Consider the following 22,743-nt stretch of genomic DNA (forward strand, 5'->3'; position numbering starts at 1 on the left):
CTACTCTTTACTACCCTAGTAATGACAATTGTGCTTCCATTGTAACCCCCTTTTATAATCTTTTGTAAGCCGCCTTACTCTTAACTATCCAAGAAATGTCAAAAGATCTACTCTTTACTATTCTAGTAAATCAATTGTTCTCCCATTGTAACCCCCGTTTATAAATCTTTTGTAAGCCGCCTTGAACCGCAAGGTAATGGCGGAATAGAAATCCCTAATGTAATATAATGTAATAAGAACCCAGTATCCACCCAGGCTTCACATTCCTAAAAAATACTGTTCTCAAGAGATGAAATTGTGCATGAGTTTATGGAGGATAATTTTGTAATAACCATAAACAAAAAACACGAGGGGCAGAATCACTTTTCAGCAGAAAAATAAAACTTAAAAATCTGTACTTTTGGTCAGGTGATATGAATGACCTCATTGTCAGCGTCCTGTTGAAAGCAAGGCCATCTTGGTTTGTGTAGAGCTTTATGGATTTCATGTCCTTCTCCTGACTCAGGAGCATGCAAAACAAAGACCCTTGTCAAGAAGACTGATTGGATTCTGGAGAATCTGGGGTACAAAATGTGTGCAATGTTTGGTGTGAATTGAGTATTTAGACTAAGCACCATTGTGGATTACAATCATTGGTTGACCCATTTGGATATAAACAGCAAAATGCAAGTTATCTACGGCAGGACTTTCAGATAAGTTTGTGTGGACTTTTTTGCTCTGTTTGACCATATTGCCCCTTTTTTGTGTCTAGTGACCCCTAAACTATTGTTGGGTTATACGAGATATTGCTTTTTTTTTTCTGGCCTGGGAGCATTTTCTCCATGAGCCGAGTTTTTTCTTCCCAGTCTTTTTTCCAGCTTATAGGGCATACAATGAAAAGAGTGAAATTGAGGTCTGGATAGTAAGAAATAATTTAATCTAGACAGAGGCAGAAAATAAATTGAGATGGAAGACCAGGGAAGAAAAGGAAGGGGAAGGGGAGGAGATAGAGATGCTAGAGCATGGAGGGAATGGGAGGAGACAGATGTAAGATCTGAGGGAGGGAAAGGAGAGAGAGATGTTAAAATATGCTGGGGGGTGGGGGAGAGAGATGGAAAGGAAGAAGATAGATGCCATGCCATGGGGGGAGTGGAGGGAAGGAGATGGAAGGGAGAGGCAGACAGTTTCTGGAAGAGGCATAGAAAGAGAGCAGATGCCATATGGAAGAGGCAGAGAGAGGGCAGACAGGAAGAGAACGATGATAAGATGAGGAAAGCAGAAACCAGACAACAAAAACAGAAAAAAAAAAATCAATTCAATTTCATTTTCTATTTCTTTTCTATTCGTCTATTTTTTGGTTTAGGATAAAGTAGTATTGTAGCTGTGTTGATAAACGTTTATAAATAGAAAATTGAAATAAGGTGATCTTTTTTATTGGACTAATTGTAATACATTTTTGATTAATTCAGAGACCAAACCCCCCTTCCTCAGGTCTGGACAGGGGTACTGTAACAGCATTATACTTTACTGACCTGAAGAAAGAGGTTTTGACCTCTGAAATCTAATTGCGAAATGTATTAGTCCAATAAAATGGTGGGCATTAAATTTTCTTCCTGCCATGCCCCATACCTCCTACTCAAATGCAAAATCTAAATTCCTAAGTTGGTGGGCTTGCCGACTCAAGATCTCTTCCTTTAGTTCGGCGGCCAGAACTCTTCAAGCTCTGAGACACTGCTGCTAGCTACAGAGCTTGGAGATTCCTGGCTGCCAGACTAGAGGAGGTGGTCTTCAACTGGCAGGGTTTTAGGATCCACGTCGGCCACAACAAGGGAAATGGCTAATTTTTTGTGGACCTGGTTCTGGGGCCCCTCTGTGTTCAGTACAGAAAGAAGTACATATCTATTCTGATTTCCCCAGTGTTATACTTGCTGAGTTTAATTTCTTGGGATTCCAAGTTCTATTTCTATTTGTGATCCTTTGGTCTGTTCGTGTTTTGTGTGTAAAGTCATTTAAAGTTGTTTTATGTGTGGTAGTAATGGGAGGTGAGATTTATCGGTGGGGGTGGATGCCGAGAGGAGAGGGGATCAGGGGCCCCCTCCTTAATTTCTGCCCTGGATCCCAGCATGTCTAAAACCGGCCCTGGGTGCAAATATACACCTTTATTCATGATTCTGCCAACGCTTTGTCCTAACTCTGGCCCTGATCATGCTTATTGAAGAAATGGCTTGCACTGCATGAACTTTTTAACCCAACCTAATTTTATAAGAGCCCATTTACTTGCATAAACACTGCTTTACGTGCAAAAATGAGTTATAGAATTAGCCTCTTAATGTCAGAGAGGTTCCTTTTTGTTCAATGTGTCGTCCTATGCCATCTGGATTTTGAAATCACATGACTTCAAAACTCTTAATACCAATGAACCTCTATTCATTAGTAGAGTTCTTATCCCATATAATACTTCACGTTCCCTTCGTTCAACAAATCAAAAACTATTAGTAATTCCATCTCTAAAAATTATTGGAACCCGTCGCCAAGAAATATTCTCAGTAACAGCTCCACAACTTTGGAATTCCTTACCTTTACAACTGAGAGATGAAAGTAATCTAGACAATTTTAAAAAGAACTTAAAGATCTTTTTATTCACAGATGCTTTTAACCTGTAAATTGCATTATTAGACCTTTTTTCCTTTCTTTAACTTTCTCTCTGATGTTATTTATTGTTCTTTTATGCTTTGTTTTATTTAGTTTTTGTTTGTTTGCCTGTTTTGTTTTATATTTTTAATACTTTGTTAAAATTACATGTTATTTTATTTATTGTAATTTGCTTAGAAAAATTTTTAATTAAGCGATTAATCAAAAATAAATAAAGCTTGAAACTTGACTTCAAAAGCTCACGTTATGTCTTTCCTTTGCATAATCTTTAGGTTGATCAATACAACTTGCCTTAACCTGCAAAGAATCTAAATACAGAACTGATTCACAACGAGTTATGTTTTCCCAATGGAAACAGAATGAGAGAAAAGCCTCGATAATTAGGTCCTTCGAGAGATACCAATTAGTAGGCAGATGGATTCTATTGGTTGACAGATTGATAAATATGTGATATGGAAAGTATAATAATTTAACTCCCTTCCACTGACCTGGCCTTTAGGTAAACATTAGCGATTTCATTTTGCAATAGAGAGATACTTTTTTACCTGCTTTTTCTGACACATGCCAGGGACAGAAGCAACTAGTGAATAACGTTTATTTATACTTATTTTGTGCCAGGTTCTATAAATAGTGCCTAGAATAGATCATAGGCACCTAGAAAAAATGGCATCTACCACATGCCAATCAAATCTAGACCGAATTTACACGATCGCACTTAGCAAAACCTAAATCTGAGTTGGTCAACGCTAAGTGCCTACAATATAATGGCTATAATGTAAGACAGGGTTTTTCTGGCCTACTGTACAGACGCCTAATGGGGCCTAACTCAAACCACGCCCCTACCCTGCCCCTAACCATGCTTACTTTTCAGTTAGTCACCTGGATTTAAGCGTCACCAAGCGCCTAGCGCAGGGGTAGGGAACTCCGGTCCTCGAGAGCCGTATTCCAGTCGGATCTTCAGGATTTCCCCAATGAATATGCATTGAAAGCAGTGCATGCAAATAGATCTCATGCATATTCATTGGGGAAATCCTGAAATCCCGACTGGAATATGGCTCTCGAGGACTGGAGTTCCCTACCCCTGGCCTAGCGCTTGTTTCTTAAATTGAGTTTTAGTAGTATTTTTCAATTAAAACATCAATTAAGCTCAATTAAAACAATTAACGTCCACACAAATTTCAATTAGGTGTCGCTAAGCGCCACCGACCTAGGTGCCTAACTTAGGCGTCATTTATAGAACCTGGGCCTTCGTCTCCAAAAGAAGGACCTCAGTTTAATTGAGCCTTTGAGGAAGCGTATCTATTGAGCATCTGGCCAAGAGCCAGTCCCATTGCCAATTCGATTACAGACATTGATTTTAATACGTATGCAGTAACTGGTTCTTGATGCATTAGTTGGGGATGAGGGAGTGGGTAATATGATTACCCATCAGCATAAATGCCCCTTTTGCTTTCTCAAATTCCCCCTAAAATACTCTGTTTATACCATTTTGTCTCGGTAACCAAGAGACCGTGTAGCAGAGTAAAGACAATGTATAAAGTTGATTGATAGACCTTCAGTGAATGAGCCAGCATGCACTTGACTCGGAAAAATCCAAAGTTGGTGGCAGTTAATGGATTTCTGCAGCACTTGTGTGTAGTTCCGAAGCAATCTTATTCATGAGTGTTCATCATTCTTTAGTCTTACTTGCTTATGGATGTTTGAAAGGGGTGATTGTGTTCAAGGTCGCAAGGCAGCAACATTAAATGTCAAGAACAAACCAGACAACAGTTTGGATAGGAAACTTATTTCCAAGATAAGCATAACTTTGTAAACTAAATTCTAATTTCATAGCAATAATTGCGCCAATATTAGAACAAAGGCCCATATTCTATAAGTGGCGCTTTAACTTACCCCCTCTTTTACTAAGGTACGCTAATCAATTAGCACATGCTAATCAAAATAGAATAGAAAAATAGAAACATAGAACATGACGGCATAAAAGGGCCACGGCCCATCCAGTCTGCTCACACTAATGGCCCACCCCCTAACTACCTCCATGAAGAGATCCCACATGCCAATCCCATCTTTTCTTAAAATCTGGCACGCCACTGGCTTCAATTACCTGTTGTGGAAGATTATTCCAGCGATCAACCACCCTTTCAGTGAAGAAATATTTTCTGGTGTCGCCATGAAATTTCCCACCCCTGATTTTCAACGGATGCCCTCTTGTTGCCATGGGTCCTTTAAGGAAAAAGAGATCCTCTTCCACCTCGATACGGCCCGTGACATATTTGAACGTCTCGATCATGTCTCCCCTCTCTCTGCGTTCCTCGAGTGAGTACAGCTGCAACTTACCCAGTCGTTCCTCATACGGGAGATCCTTGAGACCTGAGACCATCCTGGTGGCCATTCGCTGAACCGACTCAACTCTCCGCACATCTTTTTGATAATGCGGCCTCCAGAATTGTACACAGTATTCCAGATGGGGGTCTCACCATGGATCTGTACAACAGCATTATGGCCTCGGGCTTACAGCTGACGAAACTTCCATGGATACAGCCCATGATTTGTCTAGCTCTGGATGAAGCTTTCTCCACTTGATTGGCAGTCTTCATGTCTTTGCTAATGATAACCCCCAAGTCACGTTCTGCTACAGTCCTTGCTAGGATCTCACCATTTAGGGTGTAAGTCCCCATTTAGGGGGGGGACTAACATGCACACGTTAGCGTTTAGCGCACGCTAATCGGTTAGCGCACCTTAGTAAAAGAGGGCCTTAGGTGCCGGTAGGCACCCTACCGGTGCCTCTTAAGTGCAAATCGCCATTTAAGAGTGGTCTTAAAATTCAAGGCGCCTACCACTGCCTAAAAACCAGTGCTAGAATCATGACTCCTGAGGCGCTTTGCGATGCCTAAAGGCCCTGTAGGTGTGGCTAAAACAGGAAGTGGCGTTAGGTGTCGTAAAGTGCCTCAAAAGGGGCTATGGGTCTGGATTTTTATTTAACTAAAATCTGGTAACCCTAACTAAAGAGCTTCTTCAGGAGCAAATCGCCCACTGTCTTCCTTGCCACTGAATATCCTCTCTTGACTGTATCAGCTGCAGTTAGTGCAAGTCCCAGGTAGATCGATGTGTGGAGTCTGGAAGGACCATACCAACAAGTGAGACAAGTCTATATCAAAACCAATCTTAAAGATATTATCACGGGGAATGAACCTCAAACACCCAGAATAAACTGGAATTTTTACTGGGGTAATGAAGACCAATGCAGGTTCCAAAATCTCCCACTGGGACTGTGTTGATGTATTTCAACAATAAATGATATTCAAATTGTGCCGATGTCGGTTCAACTATGTCAATGGAAGACCGTATGTGTGGTGGTGCTTTTGCAATTGGGCTGTGAATAACAGAGTGAAGCCTAAAAATACTTAAACCCCAGACGAAGCTTTGAGAGGCGAAACGTCTAGAGCAGTGTTTTTCAACCTTTTTACACCTGTGGACCGGCAGAAATAAAAGAATTATTTTGTGGACCGGCATCAGTCCATAGACCAGCGGTTGAAGAACACTGGGCTAAGTCGTGGGCCAGACCCCACCCATCTCTACCCAAACACCACCATAGACCCCGCCCCCATAATAGTACTAATTGCACCTTGCACGTCCTGGAAGCCTTCCCTCTGATGTTGCAACGTCAGAGAGAAGGCTTCTGGTTCAGGCGCAGGATGCCCGTAGGAGCCACTGCCTGTGGCTTTGTGCACCGAATCAGTTAGGAAGAGGGAGTTGGCTCGAAGATAACGCCGCATCGATCGCACCGTGGACCGGCGCTTGAAGAACACTGTTTTGGGCCTGATGCATGTGCTGGCCCTGTGGACCGGCAGGAAATTTCTGTGGACCGGCACTGGTCCGTGGACCGGTGGTTGAAGAACACTGGTCTAGAGCTCCTGTCGGGTGAAAGCTAAGTAGTAGTACAATTTGAATATAATTTTATTCTTTAAATACAACACATTCCCAGTGGGAGATTTTGAACCTGTGCTGGTCTTCATTACCCTAGTAAAAATGCCAATTTATTCAATTGAGGTTCATTCCCCGTGATAATATCTTTAAGACTGGTTTTGATCAGTTGTTGGATGTTCGTCGTATGAAGCTGAGCACGTTGTATTCCGCCATTTTTTGATTTGTGAGTCTGGGAGGAGCCAGCAATTAAACAGACACTAGCCATATTCGGTGCTCAACCAGGTTTTCAGGGTTAGATTAAGCCTGCAGTGGTCAGCAGCTTTAAAGCCAAGAAAAACCAGGCCTAAATCCCCGCACCTAAGTTGTGCGTACATTGGGTGCATCCTATAACAGTGCGCAAAACTTTTAAGAATGCCCACAATCCCCCCCATGCTCCTCCCCTGGCCTTGCCCCCTTCTCAGATTCGCACACTAGAAATGAGGCGCACCGCTTTGTAGAATGCACCTGCCAAGTTGCGTGACTTCTAATTAGCGCCAATTACTTCCACTTATGGGGTATTGATTGCTAATTATCAGCACCAATTCACTTATTAAACAATTAAGCTGCATGCGCAAAGGGCCTGATTCTGGAAGCGGTGCCCGCTACGTTAGGTGACTGCAAAAAGGGGACCTATCATTTATTAATCACCGGTAGGCGCTGCATCCAGAATGGTGTCCATTTTCTTCTACAGCCGCCTTAAATGTAGGCCAGCATTTTACAGGCCTACATTTAAGGCATCTGACTTGTGCCTATGAGAAGCACCTAGGCACGCCTACAGATGCCTAAGGCCACTTCTGACGTAAACTATGCCTACGCCGGGCTTGGGTGTCCATAAGCATGCCTAGCTCTGTACATCCGCAAACAATGCCTACATTGTAAGTGTCCTTCGCCCCATTGATTAAAAAATGTGCATCCCGATTAGTCCATTAGATGGCGGTAGGATGCTTATCGCTGCCTACAATTGGGATGTCATTTTTAGAATTGTCTGTGTGCACCAATTTGTGCGGACAAGTTATGGCCAACTCTTTGAGGCTATTTCCTCTCATCATCTGAGGTGTATTGATATTTTCAAAGCCTCTAAAAATTGATATTTACCTGTGATTATGTTATAGAGAACTGATATATTTTTGGATTATGTTTTCCTACAAATAACCCTGAAATGCAGTCTCTCTGAGATTTAGACCTATTTATTCAGGTGTGTTTCAAAAAGCACAAAATGAGTGCCCTCAAATTCAAGTGCTCCATCTCCAAAGAAGGTCCCTGGAATACTTCATAAACAGTTTTACTCTGAAAATGATTAGTGGTAAAGCTGCAGTTTCATGAATTTACAGGTTAGCCTGAATCTTTGCTTTTCTGGAAGGGAAAGCTTGCCTCCCACCACCGCTGCCTTTACACCAGCCTGGTGGAATTTAGCCAGTATTACTGTGAAACAGATAAAATGTCTGACCTTGTTTATTTCAGGCTGCACAGAATGTAATGTTCTTCTTTGATCAGGTCTCATTAAGTGTGGTTTTGTCCTCCTGGTGCGCTCATTTCAGTAGTCTGCTTCTATCTAGGTCTCCTGTAGTTTTTACTGTTTCTTTAGAGCAAAAACAAATATGTCCAGCCTTCTCTAGGGATTGCGTCTACCACTCCAGTGTCCTAGAATTATCAAAATGTCAAAGTGTTCCTTCTGATTCCGAGATTTTAACTCTTATTGAATATATACTTTCAAAAGGCAGAAAATGCACAAAATACCTGGCACAGATCTAAAGGTCAATATTTAAATACTGGAAACGGCATTTTCGCAGCTACCTGAATTTTCAGAGCCAGCTGAAATCCGGATACTGGCGTTGTTCTGTTCTCCAGATAATTATCTGAAAATCAGCTCTAAATATTGTTGTTCTCCGGATAAATCCCAGCTCCTCCCAAGCTCTGACCCTGAACCGCAGTGGCGCTATCCGGATAACATTGGAGCAGTGTATAGGGAGGAAGGAGCAGCCTAGTGATCCTGCCTCAGCACCCTGAGGTGGTGGGTTCAAGACCCACTCTGATCCTCCATTGCCCCAAGTACGTTAGATAAATTGTGAGCCAGGACAGATAGGGAAAAAAATGCTTGATTTTAAATAGTTTGGACAATTAATAGGCGGTATATGCATAACAAAAATGAATAAATATTATTCAGATCATGCCACTGAAATCTGTGAATGGCCACAAACAATGGCATTTCTCCAGGTGTCAAATACTGCTATCTCCTCCCCAAATTAAAAAAAAAAAAAAAGTGCAGTGCATAGGTTACAACTTTGTGACCAAGGTGTGCAGTATGAATGAGAATTCAATCTAATAGTATAATCTACGACAGTGTTCTTCAGCCGGTCCACAGAAATTTCCTGCCGGTCCACAGGGCCAGCACGTGCATCAGGCCCAAAACAGTGTTCTTCAACCGCCGGTCCACGGTACGATCGATGCGGCGTTATCTTCAAGCCAGCTCCCTCTTCCTCACTGATTCGGTGCACAAAGCCACGGGCAGCGGCTCCTACGGGCGTCCTGCGCCTGAACCGGAAGCCTTCTCTCTGATGTTGCAACGTCAGAGGGAAGGCTTTCAGATGAGGCACAGGACGTGCAAGGTGCAATTAGTACTATTATGGGGGCGGGGTCTGGGGTAGAGATGGGCGGTGTCTGGCCCACGACTTAGCCTGTGTTCTTCAACCGCCGGTCCACGGACCGATGCTGGTCCACAGAATAATTCTTTTATTTCTGCCGGTCCATAGGTGTAAAAAGGTTGAAAAACACTGATCTACGAGACGTTCCATAGGAATTGAATTAGCTTAGCATAGATATTATGGACATGACAGATACGGTAGTTTAGTTATCGTGATGTCCCACGTGTGGGCATTGTTTATACAAAGATGGTCTATATCTTCAAGTATCAGTTGCTTTGGCCGGTCCTCGAGGGCCAGAATCCAATCGGGATTTCAGGATTTCCTCAATCAATATGCATTGAAAGCAGTGCATGCAAATAAATCTCATGCATATTCATTGGAGAAAGCCTGAAAACCCGACTGGATTCTGGCCCTCGAGCACCGGAGTTGCCCATGTCTGTTATAGAGGGTTCCTAGGTGGCAGTTACGGAGGAAGAGGGGAGAAGTAGTTTGAGGAAGCATAACTGAGGTAGGCTTTTATAGCTTTCCTGAAGTTTCTGGAAGGGATCTGATATGTGGCGGTAGATTATTCCAAAGGTTTGGTAGGAAATGGGAATAAGATCTTTTTCCGGGCAGTTTGGAGCTGGAGGGAGGTTGTTTTTAAGAATCAAGCCCTCAGTGGCAGAAGCTGAACCGACACTGACACAAATCGTATGTTAAGTGCTTGGAGAGCGAGAAAAGGATGAATGTCAAACGTAATGAAGATCGTTACACCTGGGTGAAGTTAGTTGACAACTTAATGTTTTAAGTGTTATTTATTGTGTCATTTATAGGGCACTAGGAGTAGTAAGAGCGTTGGTGAGAATGTTCCTATAATAAGGAGCTTATAATTCAGACTTCAGCACAGGGAGATTAAGGGGATTTCTCAGTATCACATAAAAGGCAATTCTATAACTGGGCGCCAGCATTTACGTACAAGTATTGTAAATTATATGAGTCGCTGCTACATTTCTGTGACTGCATTTATGCCAGTTCTCTGCCTGTTGGAATTGTGGGGACATAAATGTAATACCTTCAATAGCCTATTCGTAGACCGCAGTGGTGTAATTGTGCGTATAGCAATCTCCACATACAGATTAACATCACCAACCTCTTCATCGGTCTAATAATCTTTTTTTATTTTTTTCTTTCTTTTAAAGTGCTAGTACTTAGTGCATTTAGGTTTTTAATATATACTCATCTTATAAACATGGCTAGGGGTACATATTCCGACACAGGACTATGTTTCGCCAAAGGCTTTTCCAAGGTGGTAACAAAAATCTTCTACACGAATACAGGATGTCTGGTGCAGTACTCGGAGAGACAACCCCGGGAAAGAGAGTTGGGAGTACTGGTTGACAAGTCGATGAAGCCGCCCGCGCAATGTGCGGCGGCGGTGAAAAGGGCAAACAGAATGCTTGGAATGATTAAGAAGGGGATCACGAACAGATCAGAGAAGGTTATCGTGCCGCCGTACTTGAAGAAGGGCACAGTACTACTTGAAAGGGTCCAGAGAAGAACGACTAAAATGGTTAAGGGGCTGGAGGAGATGTCGTACAGTGAAAGATTAGAGAAACTGGGCCTCTTTTCCCTTGAAAAGAGGAGACTGAGAGGGGACATGATTGAAACCTTCAAGATAATGAAGAGAATAGACTTAGTAGATAAGGACAGGTTGTTCACCCTCTCCAAGGTAGGGAGAATGAGAGGGCACTCTCTAAAGTTAAAAGGGGATAGATTCCGTACAAACGTAAGGAAGTTCTTCTTCACCCAGAGAGTGGTAGAAAACTGGAACGCTCTTCCGGAGTCTGTCACAGGGGAAAACACCTTCCAGGGACTCAAGACAAATTGTATAAAGACAGGTTGTTCACCCTCTCCAAGGTAGGGAGAACGAGAGGACACTCTCTAAAGTTAAAAGGGGACAGATTCCGTACAAACGTAAGAAAGTTCTTCTTCACCCAGAGAGTGGTAGAAAACTGGAACGCTCTTCCGGAGTCTGTTATAAGGGAAAACACCCTCCAGGGACTCAGGACAAAGTAGATAAAGACAGGTTGGTCACCCTCTCCAAGGTAGGGAAAACGAGAGGACACTCTCTAAAGTTAAAAGGAGACAGATTCCGTACAAACGTAAGGAAGTTCTTCTTCACCCAGAGAGTGGTAGAAAACTGGAACGCTCTTCCGGAGTCTGTTATAGGGGAAAACACCCTCCAAGGATTCAAGACAAAGTTAGACAAGTTCATGCGGAACTGGAACGTACGCAGGTAGGGCTGGTCTCGGTTAGGGCGCTGGTCCTTACCTATGGGCCACCGCGGGAGCGGACTGCTGGGGACGATGGACCACTGGACTGACCCAGCAGCGTCAATTCTTATGTTCTTATGTTACCTATATCGTTATGTTCTATGTGGAGTATGTACCTCTAGTTGTGTTTATAAGATGAATATTTATTAAAAACCTAAATGCACTATTAAGAAGTACTAGCACTTTAAAAGAAAGAAAAAAAAAATAGAAAAAGAATATTAGACCGATGAAGAGGTTGGTGATGTTAATCTGTATGTGGAGATTGCTATACACACAATTACACCGCTGAGGTCTACGAATAGACTATTTAAGGTATTTGTTCACCTGACTATGCATAGAGATAGACCTTAAATTAATTACTTTTTGCGTGTTGAAGCCTTTTGAGTTTTTGTATTGACAAAAACATGAGTGTAAGGCATTCTACTACCAGGTTATACCTAGCGCAATGCTAAATATTTATTTATTTATTTGATGGAAAAACTGTTACTATCCAAAGATTCGAGCATGACCATTGTATCTCTATTGGAGATATTCCAGCAGATTCATTGGATTTTTTTTCAAGAGAAGTGTCTGGAGTTGGTGATTGGTCACGAGGAACTTTATTGGGGATTTTAGTAAATAGTTTTTCAAAGAGATTGTTGGAATTTCATTTGAAAAACAGAGAGAAGCAATTTATGGGGAGAGAAAAAAAATCTGGATCTCCCTTATACTGTATATCCCGTGAAACCTGTGAGCAGAGGCTTTTTTTTTGTGACTTCACTCAAGTGTTCTTCAATTGGGAGCAGTGTGTGGCGCAGTGGTTGGATCTACAGCCTCAGCACCCTGGGGTTGTGGGTTCAAACCCCGCACTGTTCCTTGTGACCCTGGGCAAGTCACTCAGTCCTCCATAGCCCCAGGTACGTTCGCTAGATTGTGAGCCCACCGGGACAGAGAGGGAAAATGCTTGAGTACCTGATTGTAAAAACCGCTTAGATAACCTTGATAGGCGGTATATGAAATCCTAATAAAACTTAAACTTGAAACTTTTCATTTAAAATATTCCCGTAAGAGTCTAGTAATTCATCAGTCTTTGAAATGTGTTTTTTTGGGGGGGATGGAACCTTCACGTCTGACTACTTTTTTGTCTACCTTAGGTGTGTTGGGATGGGACAGTCCTCTTTGGAGGGGATGTTTTAGGGGGTAAATAGGTAATCTGCTCAGAAATCAACTTGGGCTTGACAGTCTTTTCCTTCCCCCCTCCCCCAGTTTTGTTATTCCTTCATATTCTAGTTTTTGGGATCCTTAGCAATATAACGTTATATAATTTATTTTTGTATTTTCTTCTTTACCAATATAAGAAGTGCCTTGTATTAAACTTTTGTCTTGGCTTTGCTGTACATGTTTAATGGCTGACTGCGGTCTTGTTCGAGCTTCTTAGCAGACTCTGCCATGCAAATATAGTACAACTAGTCTTTAAGCCCGTTACATTAACGGGTGCTAGAATAGATGTGTGTGTCTGTCTTTCTTTCTTTCTCTCTCTCCCCTTGACCGCTGTCTGTCTGTCTATGTTTATTTGTTTTTCTCTCCTTGGACACTGGCTGTCTCTCTGGCCCCGTGTGTGTCATTCTTTGTGTCTGTGTCCTTGTGTCATTCCCCCGCCCCCCAGAGCAAAGCTGTCTGCCCCCAGCATACCCCTTTCCCTCTCCCTAACCCCCTTGTGTCTTCCCCCTCCCCCCGCGAGCAAAGCTGTCTACCCCCCAGCACACCTCTGCAACTTTTAAAATGGTAGGAAAACGGGCTCATTAATATTTAAATGAGCATTCCAGGCGATCCGCTATCATTGCCAGGTGATCCTCCAAACGAAGCGCCAGCTTTAAACAACCAAAAATTACCAGCTGGTCCGGAGTGGGGGTGCCGGTACTGTGAAAGGCATGTTTCAAGCACATAAATATGGCAGTGGCTCATGATTTTTTTTTTTTTTTTTAATTAAACACCCTATTCACAGGTGTCAGGTCAAAAGCGCGCCGGGACAAAGGCGCGCCCAGACAATTGAGCGCAGCGCGGAGGCGCACGCCGCTCAAAATTACTGTTTTTAGGGCTCCGACGGGGGGCGTGGGGGGGAACCCCCCACTTTACTTTACAGACATCGCGCCACATTGTGGGGGCGTTGTGGGGGGTTTGGGGGGTTGTAACCCCCCACTTTTTACTGAAAACTTCACTTTTTCCCAGTTTTTAGGGAAAAAGTTAAGTTTACAGTAAAATGTGGAGGGTTACAAGGTTCCCGCTAAGCTGCGCTGGCGTGCGCTTGCGCACAAAATATTACCTCGCAGCGCACAAGTTTATCGTCACAGCGCACACAGTGTAGAGCACAGTTCTTCAACCGCCGGTCCGCAAAAAAATCTTGCCGGTCCGCGAAGGATTCGGTCCCCGCCGCAACGAAAGGCTGGCGTCAGCTGACTTGCAACTTCCTGTTGCAGTCGCGGTGCCTGGACTCCTGCCTTCGCCGGGACTCCTGCCTTCCACCGCGTTTGCCTCCTGCCTTGTCTCCGCACCTCCAGACCAGCAGCGGCAGCTCTGTATATTTTTAACTTCGGCACAGAGCTGCCCCTAACCAATAGTTTAGCGCGGTTTCATGAGGCAGCTTCGGGGCCTTTGCTATGCCGGCCCGCTTCGATGATGCGATGTGGGCCGGCCTAGCAAAGGCCCCGAAGCTGCTTCATGAAACCGCGCTAAACTATTGATTAGGGGCAGCTCTGTGCCGAAGTTAAAAATATACAGAGCTGCCGCTGCTGGTCTGGATTCTTGGCCCACTGAAGGAGGGCAAAGAGCAGCTGTCCTGAAGGTTTCCCTTCCTCTCGCCTTTGCAGGTCCCTTTTTTCCACCTTTTTTTTTTTTCTTCTTCAAACGGCAACGGGCCCCAGCATCGACATCAATCAAGTAAGTTCCACTGTTCCTTGCAAGCGGTTCTGCTCGGCCAAAGCTTCCCCTCTGACATGAGCCACCTCAGGGGAAAGAAAGTGACCCGCAAAGGTAAGGGGAAGGGGGCAGATAATGGAAGTTGGAGGGGGGGAGAGAGAAGGAGCAGATGATGGAATGGAGGAGATGAGAGAGAGAAGGGGACAGATGATGGAAGTGAGAAGAAGGGAGAGAGAGCAGAAGGCAGATGGATGTCAGTTGAGAGGGGAGAGCAGATGCTGAATGGAAGTGGGGAAAGAACACATACTGGATGGAAGGAGATAAATAAAGGGGGAAGAAAATAGTAAGATAATGGAGGGGTGAGGGAAAGGGGTGACAAGCTTTCCCCACTCCCTTTGCAGCAAGGGAAGGAATGAGAGAGAGAGAGGAAGACATTGCACATGGGGGGTGGAGTAGAGAGGAAGAAATGCTGTGCAGTGGTGGGGAGAAAAAAAAGAGTGCACTTTGTGTAGTTTAATTTTGTGATTACCATTGTGTATTATTAATAAGATTATATTGTATGTCTATGAAAAATGAATGGAAGAAATGGTGTATACAATTAGTGCTATTATTATGGGGGTGAGGTCAAGGGAGGAGCTTGGACAGGTCTGGGGTAGGGGTCTAAGGTGCAGCTTTTGGGCCTCCCAAACAAAAAAGCGTTCCGCTGCCTATGTATACTGTGTTCTTCAGTGGAGTCTGGCTGGTACTTGACAACAGTTTGGGGCCAGATACTAATCGGGTTAAATAGGGAGGATAGCTCTACCAGCATTGGATCCTTGTATCTAAACAGTTAAGACAGGTTAAATGATTAGTAAAATAGCCCTTCCATCTGCAATGAAACCTACTCATGCTTGAAATAGAATAGTTAATATCACCTGGCCGAAAAGAGACAGGGCTGAAGTTTATGTGGCTGAGAATACATATCAGTTTCATAAGCAAATCCCATGTGTTCTTTATGCCTTAGAGAGTTTCCCTTTGTAAATTTTCCTGTTACACTATACGGACTAGAGTATGTCCCCATGAACCTACAAATCTTAAATTCAGTTCCATAACTGGCCTGGAACTTAAGCTGGCCTGATGCCTTGACAACATATTTATTTGGCTCATAACTTGCTGGCGCCCGATATTTTTAGCTCACAGTGAAAAAAGTTTGCTCACAACACCCGCCCGCTTAGAGGGAACACTGGTTACAACCCCCCATAACGCCGGCGCGATGTCTATTAAGTAAAGTGGGGGGGTTCCCCAACAAAACCCCCCGTCGGAGCCCCTAAAAACAGTACTTTTGAGCGGCGCGCGCCTCCGCGCTGCGCTCAATTGTCTGGGCGCGCCTTTGTCTTTCGCGCCGTTGTCTATGAACCCTATTCACATACCTCCCCTCTTTTTTACAAAACCATAGCGTGGATTTTAGAGCCCGGCTGCAGCGGTAAACACCTGCGTTGCTCATAGGATTCCCATGAGGGATAAATTATAGTACTATAACAGTGGGAAAAAAAATCTCAAAAGCACGCGTCTTGAGCGCATGTATTAAAGGTGGTCTTTTATACTCATTTGTTGAAAGCCAATGATTGTACCACCCCTCCATTCCCCTTCATCCAATAGCACTGGCATACCTACGATTAATACAGTAAAATAGCGTTTGCTGGTAGTTCTCCACTCCTTCTATCCACCCATGCCTTGCCTATGATGTGCGTGCTAACGGCATAGCTTTCCCCGGCACGCGCACATTTACGCCTCTGTCCATGGACTATGCATGCACGCTAATCACCATCCCCAACCACTGATCTCATGTAAATTTGGCGACCCTCCGTGAACCTCATTTGCGTGCATGGTTCTTTGAGAATGGCTCGTCTCTTTTAAATTGTTAGATTTACGGTCACTGCAGCAACCCATCAGATTTTACCGGTGACATTAGAGAATCTGGCCCTCAGTCTCATGCGCTTCAAACATTTATAGATGCCAACTTAGGATCCCATCTCTCCATGTGAAATCATATGGATGTTGGCTTTATTTGTATTTAGACCCATTGCATGCTGACGTAGGCATCACAGTAGCACTGACGAGATTTAGAATCCGTGCACATTCCGGCTAGGTGGTGCTCATATAACTAAGTACTTTTTCTGTCCCTTAAAATCTGATGCACTGTCTACGCTTAAATTAATTTCTTCTAGATGAATTAAGCCTTTTTTCTTTCATCTGATATGTTTTCTTTCTCGGAGAGGCTTAGAAAAATTGGCACAAGGTATTGCCCACTCCTAGGTGGCTGGCAACCTGCCTTTCGCATTGACCACCACAGGCTTTGCAAACCTACCAGCAGGTAGCACCATGGCTACATCGCAAGAACCGTGGCTAGAAGAATGACAGGAATTTTTATTGTAAAGGATTAAGTAGTATATAAAAACGAAGGGATGATCTTATCGCCTTATTGCAGAATAAAATACAGAACAACCAGAAGTGAAAGTCTGCTTGAAATGCCAATGCAAGAGTCAGTTATATAATAATAATAATAATAACTTTATTCTTCTATACCGCCAGACCTTAGCAGTTCTAGGCGGTTTACAACAAAGATATGCTGGACATCAGCGAATATAAGCAAGTCATAAAAGATACATGATTATGATTGATAAAAAAACAGTGGAAGGCTTAGGTTACGAATCTGTCAAATAATTGTTTTCTTCACTAATTTTCTAAAAAAATAAGATGAGACACCTGGCATAATTTTACTGAACCAGTCATTCATTTTTGCTGCCTGAAAAGAGAGAGTTTTGTCAAGAAATCTCTTGAAGCAACAAGATTTTATGGTAGGATATGCAGATAGATGAACTCTACGTGTAGGCTTATTGGAATAGTTCAAGGAGAAATGGGAAACCAGGTAACCTGGAGACATACCAAAAATCGATTTAAAACAGATACATGCAAATGTAAATAAAACTCTGTCCTCCATCAGCAACCAATGCACCTTTTGGTAATAGGGACTGATGTGCTCCCATTTTTTCAGGCTGAAAATCAACCATACTGTAGTGTTTTGTACCACTCTTAATTTTTTTCAAGAATTTCTTATAGGCACCCAAGTAGATTATGTTATAGTAGTTAAGAATACTTAATATAGATGACTGAATTAACAAGCAGAATGATACATCGTCAAAATATTTCTTAATGATTCAGTTTCCATAGAACCGAGAAGCAGATCTGTATGTTGTTCCAGAGTAAGGTGCCGATCTAATGTTACTCCCAGTATTTTTACAGTGATCAATAGGATAATCAGAACCATTCTGTCTGCTGCCGTTAGGTATAACAAGTTCGCAATGGATTCCATCGGCACTTCATGTTTTTGTAAATGCACGAAGGTAGAGGGTGTTTCCAACTCCCATTTTTGAAAATGAAACAAGGGCATGTCGTTCAAAGAGAAAGTTAAACGTGACAAGTTTCCCCTATCATTCCAGTCTGTGACGTAGTGAGGGGGGTGCGGGGGAAGGGGGCAGACTGCCATGGGTGCGGTCTGCCTCGGGGTGCCAGCACCCCACTCCTCCCCTTGCCAGTTTCAATTCCAAAATTTCATTGAAATTTTATATAGTAACATACAATGGTTTGTTTCAAGTTTTATTAAAAATTTGATAAGATCCCTTGTCAGGATTTCTAAGTGAGTTACAATAAAAAAAAGATTCAGGGGTAAATTATAACATAAATTTTAAAATATAGATAACAAACTAAACGGAGACTTTTGACTAATGTGAAATGGAAGGTTTGAGGAAATGAAATACAATTGCAAAAGTAAAAGAGAACATTTAAGTTAAGAACAAGAGGACTGGGGCAAAAGAAAAAAGATGTTTCTTTCATAGGTAATGGGCAAAGTCTAGAAATGAAGGTCAACGCAGTGTGAATGATTATTTAAATAGATGACTTTTAAGTAGACCTTGAGGAAAAGTCCATAGACTGTTATTGAGAAAGACATGGGAGAAGCCACTGCTTGCCCTGGATCGGTAGCATGGAATGTTGCTACTCTTTGGGTTTTGGCCAGGTACTAGTGACCTGGATTGGTCACCGTGAGAACTGGCTACTGGGCTCGATGGACCATTGGTCTGACCCAGTAAGACTATTCATATGTTCTTAAGTACAAGTAGTGGTTCTAAGTTGTAGTCAGCACTAGTGCCACCTCTATGGTATTTTATTCTGGATTTATTGATCAATAAATTCAGAGAAAAAAAAAGAGGCTACTTTTTGAGTAAAAGGACTGTTATTTTAATGAGGCCTATTAGAAGTCACTCTTCAGCAAATTATATATTTCTTAAACTCCCACAGTGAATCATTATTATATAACTGCTTGAAATGACATTAGTGGAGAGCTGAAACTTGCATATTGTTTGTACCTTTCAGAAGGAATAAAGTGCTTGGATCAATAAGCCATCTACATTGGCTATCAGCGAGAAGAGAAACACAGATTTAAAAAGCATTTTGTGTAGAAATGTTGAAAACAATACAAGAACATGACCCTCTTCCATCAAACCACCCCATCCCCCAAGTTTTCTTCATTACCATTACTCCATCTTGGAAAAGCACAAACTCATTCTCTCTATCTGGGTAATCACACAGCCTTTGCTTGTGTGCGGATTCCTTGAAGGTTATCAGTTTGCAGTCTTGGTAATGCTCTTGAAGTTGCCTGTCAATCACTTAGGGAAGAAAAAAAAAAACAAAATACAATTCAGTGGTCAGTAGAGAGAAAACAAACAAAGGTTGGCGATGATTGGCAAAGATGGAAACCGTTAATGAACTCTCTGGGGGTGGGTAGCTCTGCTTTGTAAAAACTGCTTATTTGTAGGTAGATGATTCTGCCATGAGAAAACATGTTTTTTTTTTTTAATGAAATGCACATTTTCAGTAAAGGCAAAATCTATCTCTACACTTACAAATATTATCCCCCTCTTTTACTAAGGTGTATGAACCGATTAGCGCGTGCTAATCGAATTAGTGCATGGTAAATGCTAACGCGTCCATAGACTAACATGCATGCGTTAACGTTTAGCACGCACTAAATCGGTTAGCGCACCTTAGTAAAAGAGGGCCTATATGTTGCATTCTAATGGGTAGAATATTTTAGCGAACATTCAGGTTCTACCGTACCGTTAGAGGTATACAAAGAAGCCCTTTAATTAAACTGCACTACAAAGTGGCCAGCGATATTAGTAACGTGGCACTTTCTCCTGCGCTGAGACCACTTTTAGCAGGATTGTAAAATGGCTGTATTTTCGATTTCCTCCATGAATGACTACGCGCTACCCCCTTCCCCCCTCCCCTCCCCCCTCCCCGTTTTTACAAAACCATAGCACAGTTTTTAGCACCGGCCACAATGGTAACAACTTCCACACTCATCAAATGCTATGAGTGTCGGAGCTGTTACCGCTTTGGACGGTGCTAAAAACACTTGTGTGGTTTTGTAAAAGGAGGAGGGGGGGGATTTCTCCATTAGCACAGGACCCCTTAATACCACTTTGGAGTTAGGTGCCTATTGCCCAACCAACTTTTTATTTTTTTTCAATTATGAGCTTATTTAAAGGTCAAAATTGACGCCAATTCACTAATTAACCTCCCCTTTTATGAAGCCGCGTTAGGCTTTTATATCCCCAGCCGCGGCAGTGTTAGCTCCGACACTTATAGAATTCCTACGAGAGTCGGAGCTAATACCGTCACAGCCGGTGATAAAAATAGCCTAACGCGGCTTCATAAAAGCGGGGGGGGGAGGGGGGTAAGTTAGGCGCCTATCTTTATTTTAATGTATATTTTTAACTATCCCCTTCCTTTACAAAGCCACGCTAGTGTTTTTAGTGCCGTCCACCGTGGTAACAGCTCCAACGCTCATAAAATTCCCAGCGCAGAACACACCCAGACCTATCCATAGCACTAAAAAATGCATTTTATGTTTAGCACATGGATAGCGTGTGCACATGCAAAAAATAATTGCAGAATGCTTGAGCACCACCCTGCATCGAGCCTTTTTTTATTTTTTGCTGCGGAAGTGATGGGGCAGGGTGATCTAAGCCCTCCGGGTGAGTATAAGCCCTCAGGTAAGCAAATCACTGAATACCTCTACACCAGGGGTGTCAAAGTCCCTCCTTGAGGGCCACAATCCAGTCGAGTTTTCAGGATTTCTCCAGTGAATATGCATGAGATCTATTTGCATACACTACTTGCATTGTATGCTAATAGATCTCATGCATATTCATTGGGGATATCCTGAAAACTCGACTGGATTGTGGCCCTCAAGGAGGGACTTTGACACCCCTGCTCTACACAGATGAGAAAAGAGGGCAAAAATGCCTGGAAAGCGGTATATATTAATGCTCAAAGTACGGGAAACAAGATTCCGGTTCTAGAAGCTGTGATGGAAAAAGATGAGTTGGATATACAGGCGATCGCGGAGACCAGGTTCACGGTGAACCATGACTGGGATGCAGTTATACTGGGCTATAATCTGTTCAGAAAAGACAGGATAGGAAGACAAAGGAGGGGGGAGTAGCATTATAAGTTAAAGATCATATTAAAGCCACACAATTGCAAGATCTGCAGGGCAAGGAAGAGGCACTGTGGATCGATTTGGAAAGAGGGCGCTTTTCAAATATTTCGTAAACATCTGAAAACTCGCCCCCTACTTACTCAGGTGCACTAACCGATTTAGCACACGCTAACTCGTCCATAGACTAACAAGCACGCATTAGCGTTTAGCGTGCTAATTTGATTAGCGTGTGCTAATCGGTTAGCACACCTGAGTTAAAGAGAGCCTTGGTTATTTTCAGAACTATAACACCTCTTATCTCTATTCTCTATGAATTTCATTGTATTTCTTTCTTTCCTTTATGCTTTATTAATTTTATTGTAAACCGTGTCAAGCTCTATTCTTATAGAGATGATGCGGTCTATAAGCTTAATAATAATAATAATAACTTTTTTTTCTTTTTTTTAAATCTTTATTTATAATTTTCAAACATTTGACAACAGTATCGGTCAAAAAGAAAAAATACAGTGAACTGAAACAGTTTCATCGTAAAGGGTCAAAAACACATGATCCCTACTTTTAGGATAATATCAATTTATCAAAGTATGGTTAGTCCACAATTACAGAGAACGGAGCTAAAAGAATTGACTGAGAAACATCATAAAAATAACTAAAGAGAAGAGGAAAATAAAGATTTGGCTTCATAGTCCCAAAACCATTTATCATTGAGCAGAATTTTATTTTTCTATACCGCCAACACCCAAAAAGTTCTAGGCAGAAAAAAGAGGCCTGGACATTCCAGTGATGATACAAAGCACCCAGAAAAGCAGTACAATATTTCAATAGTGAAAAATACTATAAGAAACTATGACAGTCATCCATCAAGTAACAAATTTTTTTTGACAAATAGGTCTTAACCAATTTTCTAAAGGTGCAATAAAATGCAGATGGTTGAATCAGGTCGTCTAACCATACTTGAACTTTACCTGCTTGATAAGCCAAAGATCGATCAAAATATTTTTTTATAGCTGCAATTTTCGATGCTTCCATGGCGAGGGCCGAACTGCAGCCTCCGCTACAGTTCGTGCCGCCTCCCTCTACTCACCTCGCCCCCCATTCTTACATCCCTGATACTGATTGGCTTCCCCTTCCTGGCCCTATTTCTCCCTACCTCAATTTCTCCCCTCCCCTCCCTACCTCCCTTTCCTTCCCCCCCCTAGGCAACGGCCTCGGCCATTTTGTCGCCGTGGCCTCCTATACGGCGGGGCGCTTGTCCTATAACGGCAATTTTTGGGATTAGGAAAAGTTAATAAACCAGTACGCCGAGTGGGCCTAGTTGAACGGTACCATTCAAAATGAGAGAGGAGATATAGCCGAGCTAATCCAAGTAACATCTTATAGCAAGGCTTAGTTTAGTTGGTGAATATATTTACATTGGTGTGTTATACACTTCCCCCTCCCCATTCGCAGTTTCTCCATTTGCGGTTTCATATAATCGCGATTTTTTCTGGGGAGGGGGAAAATAAAAAAAACAGTCTAAACTTTTAAAAACCCCATATTTTTTCCTTCCCTGCCGCCTTCCTGGCCTTACCTGGTGGTCTAGAGGGCTTTCGGGGCAGGAGCGATCTTCCTACGCTCCTGCCCCGTGCAGATCGACATGAGGAAATGGCTGCTGGGAGTTCCCGTAGTCTCTCGAGACTAGGTCGGGAACTCCCTACAGCCATTTCCTCATGGCGATCTGCACGGGGCAGGAGCGTAGGAAGATCGCTCCTGC

At 42.8% G+C, this 22,743-nt stretch overlaps 1 protein-coding gene across 6 annotated transcripts in view; it reads left to right on the forward strand.

Annotated features, from left to right (window-relative positions):
* Positions 1-22,743, forward strand: part of NTRK3 (neurotrophic receptor tyrosine kinase 3) — a 1,004,345-nt gene that overhangs the window by 816,340 nt on the left and 165,262 nt on the right. The window lies entirely within an intron of this gene.

Source organism: Geotrypetes seraphini, chromosome 14 (genome assembly GCF_902459505.1).
Source record: "Geotrypetes seraphini chromosome 14, aGeoSer1.1, whole genome shotgun sequence".
NCBI classification, from domain to species: domain Eukaryota; kingdom Metazoa; phylum Chordata; class Amphibia; order Gymnophiona; family Dermophiidae; genus Geotrypetes; species Geotrypetes seraphini.